We start from the raw sequence: 15,111 nt of genomic DNA on the forward strand, positions 1-15,111 counted from the left end.
TTTAATGTGGCTCGAAAAATATGTTTGTACAAGTCTTGACAAACGTGGTCTTTAGTGCTAGCTCTCTGGCTGAGATACCACGCCGCAGGCTATCTGGAGACCCCACTCAGATCCAGATATCTGAATTCCAGGGACCGGTCCATGTTAATCTCCTCACTGCCGAGTACCAGGCAGGTAACAAGTACCATCTATCAACCTGTTTTTGTATGACGCGACCGAAAAATCGAACCTTCCCCTCTCCGGGAGGATCCTCCGTTTACTCCTCTTCTCTCCGAGTGTAAAGACATCAAACGCGCAATCAATTCGCGCTCGGCTCCTCTCGTTCCAAACTTAACAACTCGGTAATCATTCTGTGGAATCCATATTGAAACTGCATTCACCACTTTTACTAGTTCACTTGACAATCACAATGCACAAAAATCCTTTGGCAGAAATAACCATTATGTTCATCGATGTTAAATTATAGACGTAATTAATTCTAAATTAATTCTTAAATCTATTAACCTTAAATCGAAGTTATCTAAAAATAGTGTCCTCCTGTACACACTTGTGTAGTGTACAGTGTACAGTGAGGTATGGCTATACACAGTGTATATTCTTATTCTATATCTGCCTCAAGTGCGTATACTACTCAAAAGAAGTAAAGGAATATGGATATTTTCACATGAATTCAGTTCATTATTCATGGTCATGAACATCTATTTATGATTTTATCCAATGACTATATAGGTAACGTGTCATGATTACTACAGATTAACTACGACTAAATCGGACGTTCCTTAACTTCTGATGAGCGTATAAGAAACGTCGTAAGCCGAGTGAATCCGAATGTCAAATTACACTTTCCTGTCCACTAGTTGGCAATATTCACATTAACAGGGATTCACGATATGATATTACAAGCTGAATTTTAACAAACAAAATCAGATTAACTATGGTGATATGACAAAATCGCATATCGTTTAACTTCAAGAGCTATATATGCAATATACAGATTAAGACGAGTGGATCCGAATGCCAAATGAAACTCTACTTTCCTGTCCACTAATTAGCATTAATTAGCAACATTCACATAAATACAGATTAACTATATTATAATATTTCAGTCTGAATTTAAACAAATACAAAACAGTTATGAAAACCAGTTTCTTACCTGTAGATCTACCCCACAGCGGGGTGCCAGGTATATTGACGACGACGGTTACTCCAGCCCCCCTGATACGGACACAAAGGGGGTAGTGTGGTGGCCAGTGGTTCCCGTGACCGGGGAACTATAGTTATGTATGGGTGAGGCTACAGGAGCTGATAAGCGAACTAGTAATTCGACAACTGTCACGATTCTGTCACGATATATTGCAAAGTTCAACATTTGTATAGTGTGTCTAAACCGAATGGGGAAGTAAATTGTACAACGTGATATATTTGTGGTTTTGTCAAACTAAAGAGTTTTTGCGAGATAGGGTAACGTTGTAAACATACATGATTTATTTGCCGTTATCACACAACTTGTTTACATATACGTAACAGAACGTTGTTTGTAATGGTCCGGTGGTCTGTATATCAACTGAAATAAGGTATATATACAGTGTATGAAATAAGCCAAAAATCCAGCCAGACATCAGGGCTGGTAACTTCAAAATGTTATCTGCCCAAAATGGATTTAACCTGACCAAATATGGTGAATTTACTCAGATGTATGGAACATCTAAAAAATTTACCAGACAATCGGGCTGGCTAGCTGTAAATTTAGACCGTCTGTCAGAAATCTAGCCCGTCTCGGGCGGTCGGACGGGCCTTATTTCATACACTGATATATATATATATATATACATTGTATAATATTATAGCTTTCTTTTATGGTCAAAAACGTGATCAACAACAGAATATCCTATACCGGGTGAATGATAGTATACACTTGCAATCTCGATTTTTGACAATACGTACAAACGCTATCACAACCGTACAAGGCCGACAACAATAACAGAAACAATGCACAAAATAGCAGGGATAGCGACAATATTCCCGCTAAATCACAACGGCCTGTAAGCTCCGAAAGACGTATGAAATATATCATTGTCGAATAACCGTTTCTTGTTTGCTTCGTATATAGCCAATATTAAACATTGTACATGTACATTCTTTTGCCCGGCAGTTTTTTCAGTCAAAGGTCTTAGAGGTCCGCTTCTCGGTGGTGACAGTAGTTATCTCCCTTCGTCCACACTTCTGGTATAGCGACACGACAGTGAAGGGGATTGAGGGGCAGAGATTGATGAGACATGCGGCCTTGTGCAAGAGTTGTATTTATCACTGGCATATAACACCAACCTATTTGGTTATTTGGTTCATTGTGGCAGGTTTGTTGTCAGTAAACACAGTGCTGTACACTAAGCATTCACAACAGTCGTCAAGTTCAGCTGAATAATGTTGATTGTTTAGCGGCAATATTCCTGCTATATCGTTTAGTCACTGCGACCAATCTTCGATTTTTTCAATTAATCAGACCACCACTAAAATGATCGCGTCTGGGCCACGTTTAACAAAGCTCTCGTAAGCCTAAGATCTCGTAACTTTTCTTGTAGCATTTTTACTTCCTATGTTACAGTATAGGAGATACGAATGCTACGAGAAAAGTTACGAGATCTTAGGCTTACGAGAGCTTTGTGAAACGAGGCCCAGGCTGGGGCCTTATTCTCGAAACGTTCGTAGCCCTAAGAATTCTTAACTTTGATCGTAGCCAATGTGTTAAGAATGGGCTTTAGAAGTTCGTAGGGTTACGAACGTCTCGAGAATAGCTAGCCTGGTACAGACAAACCAGAGACTGATAGCATGAACAACTACCTATGTCAACTAAGTATCTTGTGATGATACCTCGACATATTAGTTTGCTCATAAGTAATGCTCTGGGCCTAGATTTTCGAAGCTCTCTTAGCGCTAAGATAGTCATAAGTTAATGTTAATGTATGGCACTTACGACTATCTTAGCGCTAAGAGACCTTTAGATATTTGTTTGTTTGTTTAACAACTGGCTGTAGATTATCACATCACAGGGGCATGTCGAAGTTCTAGATAGATCATATATAGCCAGTTAAAGACAATCAGATTCTAGCTTTATAACGGCTTGTAAGCACTCAAATGAATGCTCCTATATGGTATATTTCGAAACTATAATTTGATTTAAAACCAATACAAATGTTTTATTTTTCGGATAATTCCCAGATGCTGGTGGGATCTGGAACGTCATATTTTTGGAAATATATGAATTTGTTATTTTCGGCGAGCCTCTATATTGTTAGCAGCGTGCAAGCCTAATGGGGGAAATTATTTTCAGACAAGCCTTTTGTTCGATCACTACTTCAAAACACACACTTTTATCTGTGGAAGGAGCGGTCGGACAAATGAAAATCTTTCATGACCCAATTGTTTTCACGGCATACTGCGTATCCAGCGAGGAATATACTCGTAGTCGGGCGGTGGGGTAGCCTTGTGGATGCAACGTTCGCTTGTCACGCCGCCTGAGACCCGGGTTCGATTCCCCACATGGGTACAATATGTGAATCCCATTTCTGGTGATATTGCTTGAATATTGCTAAAAGCTACGTAAAACCATACTCACTATGTACTATTAGTCTGTAAATGTTGATAAGAGAATTCTTACGTTTTTTGCGACAAAAGGGCACCATACCCCGTTCGGGGATTCAAGAAAGTTAAACGTAAAATACGTGCATGTCATCAGGGTTTCTCCAACATAGAGCTGACACGTAATTACCATCAATGCTTGTACATAGATCATTGTTGTTATTACCCATTATCATCATTGCGTCGTCACAATGTACATTAATATCACCCAGACAACGAGCTCTTTATTTATTATAACGTGTTAATAGGTCAATCTGTAGCCACTGCATGAAGTAACACAGACTACACAATGTCCTGTCTGCCTAGATGTCGATCACTGCACGTCGGGTTCAGGAAACATTTACCATTGTGATAAGGATATTTCCGTCTTGTCGATACAGGCCTTTCCTACCGACACTGCTTCTGCCTCTAAGTTCGGTGACACAGTTTTAATACAACCACATCTTATCCTATTACGAACAAGCGGCTACAAATAATGAGAGTATTATTCACTGCATTTATATCACATGTCTCGGCGGGCCTAACATGTCTGAGAGGAATTATTGTAAATTGTGAACAGAACCTGTCAATTATACATGGATGAAAACACAACGAATAAACATATCCATATTTGGAATAACTGGTGCGTTGTTTCTTGTTGAATGTTGCATTCATCAATATTCAGGGCATTGCAACCGTAAACCTATTATATACCGAAGAGCAAAAGAAAGTATACTTCTCAGATGAGTTCATATGTTTGATTATCTAATTGAAAACATCTCTGAAACAATAAATATATATTAAAAGGTTGTCAGCTTGAAAACCATACATATAAATGACGTCATTACTCTTCGCAAAAGCAATCATGGTTCGCAGTGAATATGGTGAGGTATGTTGATTTTGCATAAGCTTTATTGATCGTATGTTTCATTTGCTACTTCTTTCATTTCAGACTTTTAGTGAATTTTGCATTCAAATTGAATCAGTTTCGTGCTTTTAAACCGACGAGCAAAATATACTATACCTCTCAGTTGATTGTTGCATGCGTTCAAGTTTCAACTGAAAATATCTTTAGTTAGCCATATTATATCGGAATCCCCAAAACGAACTGTACTGGTGCTCAGGCAACTGTCAAGGAATATTTCTTTATGGTTCTACTTCTAGAAATGTATTTTGATTTAAAATTTTGCATTTATATATATCTTTCGCAAAAAGAACGGCTGCAGATGGTATCTAGGAAAGACATCGTATCTCCGAAAATAAATACATATGCTATTTTCAGCACAATATTTCAATCACTGCAAGGGTAATATAAATGTCAGTGCAGTTCTTACTCAAGTCTCCACTGAACCAATTTTCTACACAGAATTATCCAGCCTCAGATTACTTGTTAAACTGGTATAAGTGAGTATATATCTCGGCATACTTTCTTGTACCACTCAGTGGGTGAGTGGGTCAGTTGGGTTTAATACGCCGCTTGTAGCAATATTCCAGCAATATCACGGCGGCGGACAACACAGATGGGCTTCACACATTGTACCTATGCATGGGGAATCGAACACGAGTCTTCGGCGTGACGAACGAACGCTTTAACCACTGGGCTACCCCACCGTCCCGGTGCCACTCAGTATATAAGAGAATTGCACATTACTCTGCAATTCAACGACAGCTTGGGGTCAGCTTCTTCACTCTGACCAGTAAATCTTCTAGTGTGGAAAAGACAAAGCAGTGTTTGATATTGTAGTCACCAGTACACATCAACCAGGTCAGCGAGACTGACCACCCGATCCCGTTAGTCAGGTCTTACGACAAGCATGATTTACTGTTCCCTTTTCGTCACGGTTGGAAGGTAGGAGAGAATTGTACAAAGAGCAATATTCTTCCTTGTACTGTTTTAGATATTCACTCAAAGTTGACAAGCCAGTCATGACCAGGAAGTCCTTGCGTGCCTTCAGACAAGGTATAAATGGACATAAAAGACATATTTAAAAACACTAAGTTAAGTGCTATACACTTAACAGATGATGACAAGCGAGCCATTATTACCGACCAGGAAGTGGGTGTTGTTGTTGAACAATGCCATTTCTTTAGCTGATATATAAATGACAACTTAACTACCTGAAGGGGAAATAGATATAGCCATACAAGGTTACGAAATACGAAAAGTCAACTCACACCAACGACGTCATTCTTACACATCAACCAGATCTCGAAACATCCCCGGACCCGTGAAGATCCGGGGTAGAATAGGTCTTCAGCAACCCATGTGCTTGCCATAAAAGGCGACTATGCTTGTCGTAAGAGGCGACTAACGGGATCGGGTTGTCAGTTTCGCTGACTTAGTTAACACATGTCATCGGTTCCCAATTGCGCAGATCGATGCTCATGCTGTTGATCACTGGATTGTCTGGTCCAGACTCGATTATTTACAGACCGCCGCCATATAGCTGGAATATTGCTGAATGCGGCGTAAAACTAAACTCACTCACTCACTCGAAACATCCCCGACTACATTCTTAAACAAGGTAGTCATTTCGTATTTGTGTCTAGCAGAGATCATATCGGTGTCGATCTCTGTGTAAAGTCAAGTGACTTATTTAGGTCAGTCTGTTGAAGTGGAAAGGTATCAGTCAGTGGAGTAGTAATCCACTCAGCCATGACCTATGGGGATACAATCTGTCTGACTTATAGAGAGACATCGTTATAAGTCCCCAGTTGTCCGTTTGTTTACTATACACACGAAACCGACTGCACCTTGGGACGTAGAAATAACGTGTAGTCTCGCAGTGCATTCGCCATTTGGAATCAATGATACTTTACGAGAAGATGCCCTAAGATTATATACCCTCCATATGATTGGATTAATTGATTGACATGATGGTATGGCATTTTATATACCCTGTGCCTTATATCTGGTGTTTTTTTACGTGCATATATTAAACATATATATTTCTACTTTCGTCTGAAGAAAGGTATTGTTTTAAATGTATATACCATAGTCTTCAGTAAGTCTACAATAATGGCTTGAGTACATATGTTTTACTTGTTCTAATATTGATGTACATAGGGTGAGACTTAATAAGATATCTGTCTAACTGTCTGTCGGAGTGACGTCAGTTTACGCATATTCAAATATGAGTTACTAGTAATTCGCATTTTGTAAGTTAAATCACATTTCGTACAACAGTTCACATTTTCTGACTAACCAGGGTTGCGATCTCTTGAAACAACTTTACTATCACAGCATACTACATCAAAGGATTTTATAAGCCCAAAGGTCTATTTCATTAGAAGTCCTGTACGTTGGCGGGAGACGTGGTGTAACGGCACCATTACGGCGCGACAAGGGGTACCAGGCTGGAACATTAGCAAGCTTCATTGCAGTCATTCAAAGCCAAGTGTTTCATGCCCATCGTTCCCGTTGTTGGCTGTCATAGTGTTCACACAGCGTTAGTACATGTATGGCGGTTTCACTGGGTGAGCCAGTGGAGACCTCCAGGCGATGTAGCTCGGAGAGAATGTTGCAATCTGTGATAGATACTTCTAAGTCTCCTAGTCCTAGTCATATACTGGACATGAACTAGAAGTTAATCTGATACAGAATAGTGTTGGGAATTGGTTAAAAGCTCATAATTGATGATTGCTTCATTACCACCGATCATCATAGAAAATAATTGGTTAGCGTCATTTATGAAATTTGTTAATGTTAAAGGAAAAAAACATGTAGATATTTTGGGGTTTGGGGCAAAATTTCACATCTTAAAGTATGACTAGTATGTTAGGAACATAAATCTCTTGGTGTCTTTAAGATAAATTCAATCATGACTTGGAACGCTTGTAGTGCTTATGAAATGTAACAGACAAAACCAACATATTGTTGATGAAAACAAGTGTTCCAGAATTGTTTGTGTTCGATTATGAGAAAACATGATCGATTGCTTGGTCGTTTAGTCACTGCGACCAATCTTCGATTATTTCAATTAATCGGATCACCACTAATACAGAAACAAGATTTGTGGACAGAGATTAATTTTGTATCAAGATCGTAGACACCTAGGATGTTCTCCAGGTGCCTACCTTCTAACGTTATCCATGTTAGGATTCAAACACTGATCTGAGGCGCGATCAAGGAATGTCTTATTTACTAGGCACCCCACCACCATTTAAAGTTGTCCATGCCCTGTATAGCATGTAAAGTGAATTAACATGGTTTTACGCTGCTTTTAGCAGTATTCCAGTAATATCACGGAGGGGGCACCTGAAATGGGCTTCACACATTGGACTCATCTGGGGAATCGAACTCGGGTTTTCTGCGTGATAAGCAAACACTTTAACCACTACGCTACCCCACCGCCCCTTCCTAGCAATTTCAAAAACGTCGTGGCTACAGACGTTGTGTGTTTGTGTGTTTAGCGAGTGTCGGTGACATCACTGAAGGGTACCAGTCAGGCAATGTAAAACAAACCCTCATAATTAACGATTAAAACATTAAGTAATTCTTGCCAGCTGAGTTTACAGTGAGTTTACAGTGTGTACGTTTGTATTTACAGTGTGTACGTTTATCCTACGCGCTGTACAGTCGCATCAAGGGGTAGATTATATTGGCTAGCCATCATCATCACCCCTTTAGGTAGAATGTCTTAGAACCATACCTGTTCCGCCTAGTCTTGCCTTGCTCCAGGGCTGTACTGAATGCTAAGCCCATGTACCATAGGCGGATCCAGAGTGGTTTGTGTGGTGTGTGCGTGTGTGCGCGTGTGTGTGCAGGGGGCGCGCAGCCATGTCCTGAAAGTTGACTACGTGACAACTCTCGTGAACACGCACGCACACACACACTGTATGCTGTATCCGCCCCTGTGGATGTTCAACACTTCTATCCTCTAAAGAGGAAGTCTTGTTATGCGGACAATTTTCAATTAAACCATTAATTATTACCTTAGAGACTTGTGTGTTTGTGTGAAATCCAGTTTTACGTTTGTAATTACATTACTTCGTACTGTGCCCTTAATTCAGGGCAACCAAATTGGAAATCACATATAGTGCGGCTTGGGTAGCTGTAGAAAGGCAGTGTTTTGTTTGTTATGGAGAGGTTCTATATTTAGTGAACATTGTGATGTTCATATCATGGTTGCAACATCCATTCACAGGAAATTAACGCGTCTCGGGAGATGTAACCAGGGGCAACTGACGACTAATCTCATCCTGCACTATTTCCTGTAAATACGTATTGTCAGGTCTGGTGTATCTGGTTATTACACATTCGGCCTTTCGGGAAGAATGTTGTACTGCCAGAAGCTAGTCTTACTTAGGAGTACATTGGCGGATCCAGAGGGGTGGGTGGGGTGGGTGGGTTTCAGGGGTTCGAACCCCACCCCCCACCCCTTTGAAAATGACTTAAGACCACATTGAAGATTTTTGCGTTGACGGAGCCAATGGGGTTCAGGTGTTCGAACCGAACCTGCCCACCACCCCACCCCCCCTTTCAAAATTCCTGGATCCGCCCATGGAGTAAGTTCTTGAATGAATGTGTTTTACCGCCGCAGTCAGCAACATCTCAGCAATATCACGACTGTCACAACTGAGTCTTGATCACGAACATTAGTAATTGAAAGTACGAGCATATAGCATACATTGTTTGTTACTTTCAAATGTAACAGACAGTATGTCATGAGATGGTTTTTGCCAATGGGTAGCATAGTGGTTAAAGCGTTCCCACGTCACGCCGAAGACCCGGGTTCGATTCACCACATATTTACAATGTGCGAACCCATTTCTGGTGTCCCCCATCGTCATATTGCTGGAATATGTTAAAGGCGGCATAAAACCATACTCACTCACTCTCATATTTCCAATACAATTTCATAAAGAAGTTAGGATTGATTCCTAAATTGCAAATAATTTATGAACAACAAACTTCTACATTGACAGAAACATCATTTGTGCTAAGTCAACACATTCGTGTCGTGATGTTCTATATTAAGCATCCAGCCGTTCACCCAGATACTCATCGAGCGGAACCGGCGATATACTTGACGCAAGATGAACGCTTACAATGCTTATTAAGAAGCAATGAAAACTTACCCCATTACGGCCAGTGGACAAACAATCCGATTACTTCAGTAGACTGCAGCGTGTAGCAAGAGCCGAGGAAAGAAACGCGAGATCCCGACGTCTATAAGTATGTACTACCGTATAAAGTCGCCACTTCCGAGAAAACCATGTCCTCATAGAAGTGTGCCCACCGAGTCTCGGAATGACGATCGTCTCACTTCGGGCAGTATACGTCAGTCGCCTTTGTTGTATGGTACAGTACGAGTCACGGTCACAGCCCAGCGGCTATATACAGTCCCACGGATAGGACAGTCACAACTAGGAAGTACATATCATACTCGGGAAGAAGGCCTAAAAGCGACTATTCTAAACCCTTTCAACAGTGTTCAGAAATTTCTGCGAACAGCATAAGTAGTCTATTGTACGACTCTGGCTCAAACATTATCAGGTGTTTATGAATCACGATCAGTAATGATACCAGGTGACTGAGGTGTGTGTATATTGTACCACCGTCACAATCACATACAAATGCACGTCACGTCTGTAAAACCATAACAACGACGACGACGACAACAACAACGACTCAACGTCAACAAAATCAAAAGAACGAAAAAACAAAAGCAAAAAAACCCAAAAAAAACAAATATTAAAAAAACCCGAAAAAACCCCAAAATGAAAGCAAAAAACAACGACAAACAAACTCCCCGAACAACCAAAAACGAAACAACAACAAAGAATGAGAAAACAAATATAACACGGGAACTCTTGATTGGAGTCAAAATGTTGAATTGTCAAACAAGGTAAAACTGACCTGACTGTCCGAAGTCTTGTGGATATTTTGTGTCCCTTTGACTCTCTATTCATACATCGTATTATGTTGCATGTATTTCTAGCTCATATAGATACATCAGAGGACGGCAACTGTCTGTTTGACATATGAATTATAACTATGATCTTCCCTTGAAATGCAGGAACCAAAAAGTGAGCAAAAATGACGTATGTTAATACACTGTAAAATATTACCGTTGAAATTACAGTCCATCCACTGTTATTTCTATACGGTTTGTTACCGTGGCTCTCACGTACGGTGCGTTACCGTCAATAAACCACATATACGGTACTGCCCAGTTAATTTAGTGTATTGTGGGACATGATCCGGGCATTATAGTAGTATCGGTGACATTTTCTGAAACTCTCCTCTCCGATGTAAGAAATGTTTTGAGCCGAATAAGGAACTGTGTAAGAAGTTAAGGTTTTTTGTTACTACAAAAGGTCTAGATTCATGCTGATGTACAATTACCTGTTTACATTTGCTATATTTCTGGCTATCGCACTTGCACGTGTACGGCCAATGGCTACATATTGCTGTGATCATTGCAACTTCAGTTGCGATCGTCCTTTGAGATACGTTTCTCATTACAAATTTCATCGCAATATCCCAAATGTGATATATCGCTGTTGTTTTCAAACTTGCGAAAAGTTTTTTGTCAAATATTCAGCCTTTAAGTCACATGTAATAAGATCACATTGCCGAAGGCCGATGGTCCATGGTGCAACTAATAGGGGGCACTTTGCAAGTCGTTTAGCTGAGTCAAAAGATTTGAATTTAAAATGTACAGTTTTGGATTGTCATAATATATTTGTCAATTTCCCAAGTTTAGTTGCTCATTTGAAAAGGCATTTCACAAATAATGAAAAAGTTCAGTGTCCATTTGAATCCTGTCAGGGGAAGCCACCATTTAGTAAGAAATCAACTTTTTCTTCACACCTCTCCAGAAAACATTTACATGATGATTGGAAACAATTATCAAAAGAAATTAAGCTGTCACTTAATTCTGAAAATGAAAGCACACACGATAATGGTTTTGGAGAACCAGTCCATGCCGTTGATGTTAACCCAGATGAGGATGGAGATTCTGTTTTGCAAATAGGTGAAAATAATCAAGACCAACTGAATGAATCTTTTGATACAGAAACTGTTGATGAATTTCAAGTAAATGAGAAAACAAGCTATGATTTCTAAAAAGTCTTGCTGCGTTTTACCTCAAGTTGCAAGGAAAATATTTATTGCCAGAATCAGTTATTCAAGTGTTGATCACTGAATTTCAAGAGATGCATGAGATAAGTCTTTCTATTCAGTTACAAAAGTTACATGAAAGAATGCAATCAATGAGGGTACCAGAAGACATTATCAGTGAAGTTAAGTCAGAAATCACAAAGTCTGACTTGTTTACAACATGCAACAGTGGACCACTGCAAAGTGCCCCCAAAAGAAAAAAACTTTTGGCAAGAATCACTTTGTGTATATTGAGCCAAAAGAAATATTTCTTGGTTATGATAGCAACAATAAGGCAAAAACCTATCATTATGTGCCTATCTGTGAAGCATTAGCCATGCTTTTCAAAAACTTCAAATCGCATTTTAAATTTGGCACCTCTACTGGAAATGCATGTGGCACACTATCAGATATTTGTGATGGAAATGCATTTAAATCTAATGATTTTTTAGCCACTGAAGGTAAACGTTTCCAGTTGATTCTTTATCAGGATGCGTTTGAAGTGGTCAATCCTCTTGGGGCAGCAAAGGAAAAACACAAGCTGATTGGTGTATATTTTACACTTGGTAACTTTGAGTCCTATAAAAGATCCAGTATTGATCATATGCAGTTGTTATGTAGAGAAATAGAAATAAAACAGTTTGGACAAAGAAAGGTATTTGAAAAGTTGTTAGCAGACCTGAAAATACTTGAAAACACAGGAATTACTGTGAATTCTGACTCTGGAAAAAGCGTTCTTAAGGGATCACTTATTTGTATTCTTGGTGACAATCTGGGTTCTCATATGATAGGGGGCTTTCAAGAGAGCTTTTCAGCTCAATACTTTTGCAGGTACTGTCACATGACACAAGTTGATTTGAAGAGCCATAAATTTGAACAGGCTGGGCATGAAGGAAGAACAAAACAGTCTTATGATGAATGTGTTTCACACACTATTGATAATCCTGGAATGTCATGCCATGGTATAAAACAGGTTTCAGTATTTAATTCTCTGACATGACTTATTTGAGGGAGTTGTCTCTTATGATATCTCACTCATGATAGACTATTTTGTTGGCTTGGGCTGTGTATGTACATGCAAGCCACTGTTAAGAAAACCATGTGAGTACTGTATGGTGTTTTCAGTGTAGTTTACCTGAACATGCTTAAATTACTAGCCAGCAAAAGTGGTGTTGTATCTGCTGATAATAATTAAAGTGTTCATTTATTTATAATTGCTGTCAATAATGATATGTTTTGATCTGAAGAAAATGGGACTCCTTTTTCATTCACTTATAAGGGAATAGCAGTTAATAAGGTTGAATTGCACACTATCGTGACTGTTGGATTTGCCTCTTATTTTGTGGTATGCATGTAATGTGTATGTACATGCAAGCCAGTGTTAAGAAAACCATGTGAAAATAATTAAAGTGCTTATTTTAAGAAAAATTCTCCCTTTGTCTTTTGTTAATGTTGAAAGTGTGTATTTAATTTTGGTTTTAAAAGGTAAGTTACAGGACTTCAGTGTAATATGTTGTGTGTTATGATACAACAGTGAAATTCATGGCATCTTTTTGCTTCAGGCAGATTACTGTATGTACTGTAACTACGGTTTAATGCCTGGCAGCTGGTTGCCAACAAATTACCGTACCTACGTGGAAAGCCTGTATCTACAGTGAGGTGCTGTACTTACGGTACAACCATTTTTACTACGGTAATCTGCTGGCAACCAGCTGCCAGGCATTATACCGTAACAAAATCACGGTAATTTTTTACAGTGTACACGTTAACCCATGTCAAGTCAAACGATGTCATTCAGTCAATGAATAGGGCGGTAGGGTAGCATAATTGTTAAAGCGTTCGCTCGTCACGCCGAAGACCCGGGTTCTATTCCCCACATGGGGACAATGTGTGAAGCCCACTTATGTTGTCCCGTGTCGTGATATTGCTGGAATATTGCTAAAGGCGGCGTAAAACCAAACTAAGTCAATCTATGACTAAACTTTTACTCAAGATAGTGAGCATTTCATTTTATTGTGGACATTAATCAAATATCTGGAATGGTGGCCGGGTCCACACAGTCAAATAACCCAGTGTCTTGTGTTTGTGGCAGCCTGGTAAGCATCTCGATTACAGGGGTACTTGATATGATCTTTGGACATCTAAAATGGTGCATATCCTAAAGAGCGGAGACTCACATCCTTCCATTAACTGATGTGGCGGGAGCAAAGGTCAGTTATTGTCTAGTGACATATGGCATTGACCTACGCCGTCTATCACTGACAGTCACAACCGGGAGAAGTAAAACGTTTACTCAGTTGAATTAGTGAGCTGACAATTTCAGAGGATAAACAACAACACCAACACCAGCAACAACAACAACAACGTCGACGACGACGACAACATTTATTTTTCAAAGCCATACCCACCATCGAGATTCATGTAGTAACACAACCCTTTTAGTTCTTTCAAGAGTGAGTGAGTGAGTGCTGTTTCTTGCGTAACGCCGCAATATTCCAGCTATATGATGGAAACCACTCCAATTGAAGTCCCAGTGAGGCGGGAGATGTACTGACCCTCTAGCCTTGCTTCGTTTAGGACAATTGTCTTACAGTAAGGCAGGGTGAAACGGAAATGATATGGTTCAGGAACTGTGAAACCTTCTGGTCCACAATGTTGGTTGTTTGGCACTTAGCAATACTCCAGCTGTATGGCCTAGGTCTGTAAATAATCGAGTCTGGTCCAGACAATCCAGTGATCAGCATCATGATCATCGTTGCATGCAATTGGGATACAATGACATGTGTCAACTAGTGGTGTTCCGATTAATTGAAATAATCGAAGATGGTCGCAGTGACCAAACGACCAAGCAATCGATCACATTTGCTCATAATCGAACATAAACAGTTTTGGAACTTCTGTTTTAGTGTTTGAAATACTTGACGATGGAACATATCTTAGAAGTTGTCAGGTCCTGAAAACATGTCTAATTCTTAGAAAAGTCGCTTCACTAACTGAAAAGTCATGACTAAATATTTCTCTAAGACTCCAGGAAGTTTATGTTCATGATATATTAGTCATCACTTTAAAGTAGCAAGTTGCATCATGTTATACTTTTCTGCAATAACAACCTGGATAGGAAAATCTGAAAAATGAGGCTAACCAATGTTTTTCGATGATTGTTCGTTGGTAATGAAGCAATCGTCAAGTGTGAGATTTCAACCAATTCCCAACACTAGTGTCAACCTGTGGCTCCTTTCGCGGAACAACCTTTACTAAGGTTAACCTTAACCCCCATTATTTAACATTGTACTAAGGTTACCTTGTGACTTACGATCACCTTAGTGCTTTGTGAAAGGAGGCCCTGGTCATCGAGCCTGAGCCCCCGATCCCACCAGTAGCCTCTTACG

The 15,111-nt window shown here is 39.7% G+C and overlaps 1 protein-coding gene across 2 annotated transcripts in view; it reads right to left on the reverse strand.

Annotated features, from left to right (window-relative positions):
• The window catches only part of LOC124260639 (SH2 domain-containing adapter protein D-like), a 72,802-nt gene extending 62,840 nt beyond the window's left edge, over positions 1-9,962 (reverse strand). Inside the window, exon 1 of one of the 2 annotated variants that reach the window (XM_046694965.1) lies at positions 9,697-9,962. The gene's annotated coding sequence lies outside the window, so the exon portion shown is untranslated. Of the gene's footprint in view, positions 1-1,153; positions 1,261-9,696 lie in introns of those variants that run through there. The other variant, XM_046694968.1, reaches the window with a different exon arrangement.
• Between the last annotated feature and the right edge of the window lie 5,149 nt (positions 9,963-15,111).

This window comes from Haliotis rubra, unplaced genomic scaffold (assembly GCF_003918875.1).
Source record: "Haliotis rubra isolate DU_JTF1 unplaced genomic scaffold, ASM391887v1 Scf770, whole genome shotgun sequence".
Classification (NCBI taxonomy): Eukaryota; Metazoa; Mollusca; class Gastropoda; order Lepetellida; family Haliotidae; genus Haliotis; species Haliotis rubra.